Genomic DNA, 9608 nt, shown 5'->3' on the forward strand with positions numbered 1-9608 from the left:
AAGTTACTGTAGGGGTAAGCCAAAAGGCATTTAAATATGATAATATCTTCTGTTGGAGTTGTGGAGTTCTCAGGAACATGGGGGCAGGTGGGATGGTACATAGGAATGCAGCCTACTGGTCCCATTGCCTTTTGAAAGATGCTGTAGAGCTGGAAAAAGTTTAACAGAGCACCACAAATCTTGTTCCTCATTGTTCAGAGGGCAGTATTCTCTGGCTTTAAAATGGAGGAAGTTATTACGTTATTACATTACATTACATTATTGTTACATTATTACAGCAACTTTACCAAAATGCCAATGAAAATGCTGAATGTTTTGTTTTTCAGTTTTCACAGCTCTGTTTCACAATTTCTATGGGAGTGATGTCAGCCATTGCTGAGTTGATGTTGAATTGTGTACTGTCCCATATGTGCTTGTTCTGTTCCACAGCAGTCAGATGTGGTACCTGGTATGTCACAGTAGTTAGCGATTTCATCGCTTGCTTTTATGGTCTCTTAAGGATGACTTGCCTCATGCTAAAACAGAAATTGATGCCATGAAGAACTGAAGTCATCAACATGTTTGCCCATTGTATCATGTAAGAGAGACATCAAAGAAATATTTATAGTCTTAGAGGTAAGAAATAGTTTCTGCTCTCTGTGCTGTCATTGTTACTTATCTTTCTCTGATACTCTCTAAATGCATTTTCAGATAACCTTATCTTACAGGGAAGCTGTTTGATGACATTGTTTCTAAGGACCGCCTTTTGGAAGAGGAAGCTCCAGTCTTTTTTTGACAGACTGTTTCAGCAATTGCTTCTGTTCACAGTCAGGGTTATGCCCAGAGACCTCAAACCAGTGAGCATGAACTGCAGTCAGTCTTCCATAAATAATAATGAATGTGTTTTTATTTTTCTGTTGGGAGAGAAAGTTACAGTACTCCACTCCATTCCAGTGGATTGCAGGAGAGAACTGAAGGGGGAAAAAACAACACAAAGTAGAACTCATGGGTTGAGATAGAATTATGTTCTGAGATAGAGAAAAGGATAATAGTTATGTTGAATGCAAAAGCAATTGCTCACCACCTACCAATCAGTGCCCAGTTAGCCTCCTAGTAGTGGAAGAGATTTACATGAACTATTTACCCCCTTCAAAACTCTTTCCACAATATGTCATATAGTATGGAATATCCTTTGGCCAGTTTAAGTCAGCTGTCCTAGTTCTGTTCCTTCTCACTTCTTTGGGCTCTCAGCTGAAGTCTTGGTCCTGGCAGGTAAGGGTGCAAATCCAGCTTTCAAAACACTGCTTGTCAGCAACACAGGTAGAATTCATGCTTTCAGTGGGCTTGTACCTCGTTCTGGTGTTCAAGCCGTGCCTGACATCTTCAGTTGACCCCTGTCTTTCCCAAATGAGTCTCTTGTCAACACAAGAGCTGGACCTGTATGAGGATCACTTTCAAGACAGTGGCTCTGTTGCTTGAAGCCTATTTGCTTCTTCCTGCCGCCACTCTATAACCAAATATCAACAACCTCTTTCATGATTGAACTTGCAAACGTTTGACACTAACCCTTGTGTTTCTGTGCCTTCCTAGGTGATTCGAGCCCTTGTCAACCCCAAAGATCCAAACCAAGTAGTTATGTGCAGTGTGTTTCCATCAATGGAGAGTTCTTATTAAGCACAAATCGCTGCAATTCGGATGACAGCCTTCCACATGGTAACAGTGATGGACACAAGGGGCTCATCCACGTTCATGCTCTCATATCTCCTGGCTCTGCTGAAGCTCCTGACCTGAGCCTGCCAGACACCACAGTCACTTGCCTGGATTGTGACCCAGCGCCTTTGCAGTGCTGCCCATCCCAAGCACAGCCCGAGTGCCCCAACAGCAGCACCACCATGCAGGAGCAGGGCAGCATCAGTGAGGTGAAGCTGAGCATCTTAGATGGGGACTTAGAGTCAGGCTGCCAGTCCCAGGCACCAGGCAGCAGCACCAGCTCTGAGCCACTCTCATCTTGACAAGAGGAGTCCTATCTTCACCCTTGACCTCTCAAGCCCTCCTGTCTTTTATTGAATAAAGTCACTCTCATGCTCAGTCATCGCCTTGGCTGCATTCCGAGTCTTCATTCACAGGGATTGGGATGAATGCAACAAACAGCAAGGCAGCTCAGCTTGCAATGCTATGGCTGTGGGGTTCGTGCAGGCAGAGCTCTGGGTTCCCATTTTGCCTGGCTTTGGGATGTCAGCAGCAAGATCTCTACCATTTTGTATGGGAGCAAATAATCTCTAGCATCCAGGTTGCTGCTCATGATAATCCCAGTCTTCCTGGCTGTCGCTTTGTGATACCTTTCAAAGCCTTTTGATACTCTTTGATGCCTTGGCTGCTCCCTAACACCTCTGTCCTCCTGCCATGTTGACTCATGTCTCCCACTTTGAAGCTGGCTTTGCAGATCATCTCCAGCCCTGTCATCATCACGCTGCAGCAGGAGGTGCTCACCTGGCCCAGTGTCTGGCAGTGCTGCTTGTTCTGCAGATGAGCAGCTGCCTCCTCATCTCTTCAGCTACAGGAGTTTTTCTCAGGGCAGTTAGATGCAGTCATGCTCCTCTGGATTTGGTGTGTTAAATCCATGCTGCATGGCAGCAGTCAGTGCAATACAAAGGTGTTCTGTGTGCCACAGCATTTCTCCAGGGGCTGCCAAAGGTAGAAGCACAACACAGCACCATCCTTCTGACAGTGCATATATTTTTTTTTTATTTCTAATCTTTTGCCAATGTCAGTTAGATTGTTTTAAAATATCCACACACCAAAATCTGACTACCAAGCAAATGTAATGAAAATGAAATGAAGGTGAGTTAGCGGAAAGCACAAGGACATGTTATATTAGGCTCTAGCAAATTTACAGGCAGTCACTGCATGAAGAGGTAGATTTGAGTTGCACATTATATGATTCCCACAAAGATTAATGAAATCTGAAGCTTTCAATATATTTTTTTATTCTTTTTTCATTTCATTTTTTAAACACCTGACCCAGACCCCAACCCTCACAGGAGCTGTAAAGACAACAGCATTAACCCGCAATGTAACTCTAATCCTAACCCTTACCCTGATTCTAAAATCGTCTCTAACTCCAAATGTAACAACAAAAATGATGCTACAAGTTTGTAGCAAAAGGAACCTTAACCCTGATCATAATCCAAAAAAACAATCATTAAGGTAACAATAATCTTTACCTTAAAAGTAATATTAATCGGAGCCCAGATGATGCCTGCATCCAATCAGAAGCATGCTTTGCATTATTTAAGAGTTGTATTTTTTCCAATGAACTCTCTCTATTATCACGTTTATAAAGTAACAGAGTCTGTTCTTTTTCTCCTGACACTGTGCCTTACTCCTGACATCCCCTGGAAATGACCCAGATAGGGCACCATCAAAGTAATGCTAATAGTAATGTCAGTCCTAAGGGTATCTCTAGCCTCAGTGTTAATGGGACGCTAACAACAATCCCGACAGCCTTAAACATTCTGGTGGTGTGACAGAGGTGCTGCCTTGCACATGCTGGGCAGTCCCGTTGCCTGTTCAATGCAGGCGGCAGCGTAGAAACATGATGCCCGTGGTCAGAATGCCCTGTGGCAGATCCTGGCACCGGAGAACTGACTGGAGAACCATGAGAGAACTGACAACAAATCACTCCACATCAGAACCTGATCAGAATCAGAATCTGAGTTACTGGTTCTACCACCTGTAGTGTAGAATAGGTAGCCAATAAATGCTTTTCAACTGTGATGTATCTTTATTCTGCTCCATGCCAAACCCGTGTCCAAAACCTCATAGGGGTTCACAAAGAACTCTGGCTCTGCCAGAGCCCCCATCCAGACCCTTCTTGAGTTACATTCACATCTAGTTTGGATCCTCTGTATTTCCTGTGGAATTCTAAGCACAGTTTTCTAACAGATTTCTCATAAGCAACCAAAGCCATTTCCAGTTAGCCTCAAAGTCCATCAGTTCTAGTGCTCATGAATGTTGTACCAGCACACTGTTTGTTTTCTTCTTCCACAGAGCCATCGTGTCACATTTTACTTCACATTAAATCATGGAGATGAAAAAAGAGTGTTCTTGTGGATTAACACAGGACTTAGCCCCAGGAAATACTGGTTCTATTCTCATCCTGGTCACATATGCAGCAAACACATCATAAGCCTCTTGATCTATCTGGAATCAAATTTGCTGGCAAAATGGCAAAGAACCCTGCAGGTCTCATTTCTCTATTTGTATCACGAAGCAATCATGGTATTCTAATCCCTTGGGGAATCTGAGGGTAGTCATTCACCCCAGTACCGAGATTACCCTTATACTTAGTAAGTGTTAGATAAGAATCAGGAGAGAAACACTAATCATACATGAGATAAACAAGTAGCAAATGGATTATAAGAGAGTAATCCTATGTACAGCATAGTCTAATAAAATTAACATTGGAGTGGTTGGAGATAGAGAGCCTTTGGGGATGAGAGCACTGGAAACAAAGAAATATTGTAGAGATTCCTTGGAGTTGAGAAATAAAACAAAACAAACTCAGTTTTATTGTGACTTCTCCATTTTCCTACATGCAAAATTAAAGAAGTGATTGAATTATAAATGATAGAAGCAGAAAGAAAATTGGTCTGCCTCTGTGCCAGACTTCATTAAATATTGGCCATAGCAGTATATAAAGCCACAGAAAGGTAAAGTAAATGCAAAGCACTGAATGAGAGAAATGCCGTTTTACCACATGCACCATCACAAGAAGTAATTTCCTGCCTTCAGGGGTAACGAGAGCAATGACATCTTGACTTCAGCTGTTTCTGTCTATAAAGAAAAGTAGACCTGTGGAAGGAGGGAGAGATTTCCTGAAGCTGAGGATCAACCACTGTGAGACTGAGGGTGACTCTGTAGTGAAGGGATGTGGATCAGATCTGTGGGTGTCAGAAGCTCTCACAAGCTTGTCCAGTCAGCAGTGTAGTTCTTACTCTGTGACTGGGTGATTCTATGATTCTGTGCCTCTCCCTTCTGCAAATAGCTTCATAAGTCCTGAGCTCCTTATAAGTGCTTGGACCAGAAGGATTTCTCAGAAGAATGAGAACCCCCAACTAGTTGCCCTGTATTACTGGAAATTTCCAGTCTGGAGCCAGAAAGTCTTCAGATATATATAAGCCCACAGTAGTCCCAGTGCATACAACTGAGCCCTGCACTTAATTGTTTCATCCAATACTTAAGCTCACTCTTTTATTTGTATTTCTTTCTCCTTTCCCCTGTTAAAGATTTCATGGCTGCTCTCAGGTCACCTTGGAGCCTTTTGTACTCCAGGCTGAACAGCCCCAGCTCTTTCAGCCTGTCCTCATAGGAGAGGTGTTCCAGCCCTTGAATCAGTTCTATGGCATGTATCAGTGACCTGTCCATGCTCCAACAGGTCCATGTCTCTCCTGTACTGAGGACTCTGCATCTGGATGCAGTACTCCAGATGAGGCCTCATCAGCACAGAGTAGAGGGGCAGGATCGCCTCCTTTGCCCTGCTGGCCGTGCTTCTTTTGATGCAGCCCAGGATATGGTTAACTTTCTGTGCTGTGAGAGCACACTGCTGGCTCATGTTCAGCTTCCCACCAACAGGAACCCCAGGGATTTTTCGCCAGGACTTTGCTCAATCCTTTCAGGCATTTCCCTTCCACTGAAAGCTTGATCCAGGATCTGGCCTTGTTCATGTGCACGGTGCTTTCTCACTTCATTGTGTGCACGGTGATTTCCCAAATAAGTCCAGATTTGCAGCATTTCCTTTCCAAAAAGAACTGAAGGTGGGGAATAAAGTGGGGAGGAGAGAGATAGATTCCAGCTGTATCTGCTGATCCATCTTTGCCTCATAGCAGGAAATAATCAAACACCTGTCTTAGTTCCTGGTGCTGTTCAAAGAGGAGCTCCTCATAAAGATGAATTTCTTCCTCAAGTTCTATTGATCACAATACCGGTCTGTTTATCAGTGTTCTGTTTTGGACCCATCACTATAAGAAAGATATTGAGGCCTTAAATCTTGTCCAGTGAAAGGCAACAAAGCAGTGAAGGATCTGGAGCAAAATTAAGCTGGGCAGTTCTTTTTTTTTTTTTTTTTGAGAACCAAAGCAATGATATTTTTATTTTATTTCTTTATTTATTGCTTACATCCCACTGAATGCAGCAAGAATATTCAGAAATATAAGTGTGAGGTGTCACTTCTCTCTTGCTGGTGCAAAAGCAGATCAAACCTCTGCACATCAGGAGCAAAAAGAGACAGATTTTGCAGAGCACTCCATAGCTGGGACTGCAGGAGGGCTCAGCCTGCTGTGCATAGCAAAGTTTCTCTTGTGTCCCTTGTCTCACTGCAGCTTTAAGGAATTCCCGAGGGGAGCTGCCTTAATAGCAAGTTGTACCACTTTTAAAGCTACATTTGTATCGCTCACACAGCAAGAGCTCTTGTCACATGGAAGCCATCGAATGAAAACACTGACATGGCAAGAGAATAAGGCGAGATAATGAGAAATTAAGAGCATGAAAAGTAAATGCTCTAGAAAAGCTGACACTTCATAACACTTCAAGTGAACACTTGCCTGAATTTCAAAGTCGACCGATAAAAAATTATTTGCTTTTTGGATAGGAAAAGATTCCACTAGGCTGCAATTTACATATGGATGCTCAATATTTAAGGAAATTGATTCTTTTACTTTGTAAAAGTGCTGTGCGTCACAGGGCAACCATGGGTCCTGTGATCCATCCTGCCCAGCCCCACAGCACGGGGCTCAGCTGTGACCCAGGAGCAGCCACCATCCTGTCCATGGCAGGGTGACCCTGCGCATGCCATCGTGCCCTCCACCAGGCCATGGAAACTGCATTTTCTTCTTCCCTCCCCCATCCCCAGAATGATAAAAGACAGACTCCATCAAGTCAATAGAGATGCTCCTGTTTCAAGGTGTGCAGAAATTCCCACCCTGCAGTGGTTTGAACAAGGACTGGTGACACGAAACAAACGGGGCTGCAGAAAGCAGAAAGAAATTGGTCTGTGCTTTATGGGGCACATCCTGGAGCTCCTCTGAGATCCGAGTTCAGCACCAATGGGATCATGCAGAGAAATCCTTAAGTCCGAGTTCAAAAGTCGTTTCTTCAGTGACCAAAGGGAAGTGAGAGCGCATAAGGAGAGAATACCACTGCCAGGGCTCAACGCAGCCATTCCCCTGCAGCATTTGAAGCACGGACTCAGATGTGAATGATCCAAATCCTTTATTACAAGTTCTCACATCTCTTATAAACCTTCACAAGTTTTTTTTTTCTAACATATCCAATCAGAGCCGTGAGTCCCTTCTTCTCCTTCCAGAGGTGTCCTTGGTTCTCAGGCTGTTGATCTGGCTCCACAGCTGCTGCTCTGAACAGCTTTTCTTGTATTCCCACATTCCCCCACGAGCCCAGCGCGGGGCAGGGCAGGATGGAGCAGGGGATGCTCCAAGGGACCACAGGAGAGGTAGAAGAAAGCTCCAGTGTGAGACCAGGGCCTCGTCGGCCCCCTGAGCAGAGAAACATGAGCAGGGCAGCTGGAGAGGCTGCGTCCTCATTGACACTCCTGGGCTGAGCCTTCAGCCTTCTGAAGGGCTCCAGCCATGCACCATCGTTCTCTGTAGGATTGTCCTTCAGGTGTGCAGCCGTGGGGGAGTCGTGCAGGATCAGGGTCCAACCCGTCCACACTCCGCTCCTGGCACAACCATCTCCATCCTCACCCATCTGCAGCCCTTCCCCACCCCACTGCAGAGCAAAGTGGGTACCCAGGGAAGAGCAGAGGGTCAGCAGACGTTGCAGTTGGGATTCAGAGATCTCTGCAGGGAAGCTCAGGGTGAGCCAGGTCAGATGCGCAGCTCCGGCTGCTGCACAAACAAAAGAGAGTGGATTTCAGAGTCTTGCTGCCAAAATGCTCCCCAAGAACAGCAGGGGATGCCCAGCGCCAGGGAAGAGGGGACCCTGCATGGGGATATCCCAGAGAGCAGGCAGGGGACAGACTAAGACAGCAAGGTGAGAGGAAGGCACTGAGGGACCAGAAAGCTGCAAGATCCCCTCTGCCCTCTTCGCCCTCCAGGCTCCTGGCCCCACTCAGTGCAAACCCACCCAGGCCCAGGGATGACAAGTCAACACAGGGCACTCTCACCTCCTGCAGGATCTGGGGAGCACCAAGCCCGAGGCTCACCTGGAGGCAGTGAAGATGTGCTTGGAGTTGGTGCAGATGGCGTTGATGGGGCTGCCCTTTGATCTCCCCAACTGGGCCGAAGTTATCCATGTTCCAGACTTTGATCACGCCTCCTTGGTACGCACTCAACAACATGGGGCAGCCAGGGATGAAGGCCAGGGTACAGACCCAATCTTTGTGTGCTCTTGGGATTTGCTGTAGGTACATGGCAGAGCAGAGATCACAATCAGCCTCATGCACTCAGCTGCAGGGCTGCAGATCATCCACTGCTGCCCCAGAGTCAATCCAAATCACCAAGCTGGACTCAAGACTTGGGGCCCGAATCCTCTTCTCAGAGAGTAACATAGCAACTGATGCTCCAAGCCTATGTCCCAAGGGGAAGTGGCAGTTCTGGGTGCCCTTCAGTACACACCCATAGGCGCACAGAGCCACTTGGCACACACACTGCCAGATCCCCAGGCTGCCTTTCCAGGATAGCAGGACCTAGACCAGGTCCCTCAGCCTTCCTCCCTCCACACTTCCACATACCCTCGATCACAATTCCACATACCCTCTATTACACTTCCACATACCCTCAGTTACACTTTCTTATACCATCAGAGCAGTTTGTCCCATTCAAACACCTTTAATACCATATAACGTTCCCTTAGCAATCCGTATTGTTCAGTTATAAAGTTACTTTCTCTTTAACCCTTTTTCCTTTGTACATGATTCCACTATTTATACCCTCAATCAATGATTCATACTGCATGTGATGTTATGATGTGGAATATGGACAGCAACAGCACAAAACCATGACACAGTGTTACCGACCCAACAGGCTCCGACCTTAGAGCCGCTCAGGACTTTGCTAGCAGATCTCAGCAAGGAGGCTCCCACCTCCGTCTTCGGCACTCCATGGGAAGATTGTCGGAGTCACTGAGCTGCAGCAATACAACAGGGCTGGCAAAAATGTTCTTGGTTGGTGTGAGAGAACCTGAGCTGGGGCTCATCCAAGGAGATTCAGCGATCACAGCTTCTAGTCCTGCACTTCACACATAGCTCCAGGCAACAGCAAATTAACTGTCCCTAAACACTGCAAAAAGAGGATGGATCCAATTGGATGGCCCCTGAGATAGACAAAACTCACCACCTAACACAAAACACAGTCCTCTCACCTGCTGGTCAGCAAACAACAGAGCACAACACACACCAGCATCCAGGACTCGTGCAAAAAAAGAAGAAAAAGAAAAAGAAATTGCTAGATGGTGTTTCTCAGAAACACAGAAGCACAAGTCAACAAGAAGATAGCTGCAATTATTCTTGAAAACAATGTCCTTTGTTATCTTGATGTGGCCAGTGTTGAGCGAAGCAAACAAAGTCAGCCCAATTTTCTTACATTCAGATTAATCTGCAAGGCACAAAGTAA

This window comes from Coturnix japonica, chromosome Z (genome assembly GCF_054131305.1).
Source record: "Coturnix japonica strain WE chromosome Z, WE-NBRP24, whole genome shotgun sequence".
NCBI classification, from domain to species: domain Eukaryota; kingdom Metazoa; phylum Chordata; class Aves; order Galliformes; family Phasianidae; genus Coturnix; species Coturnix japonica.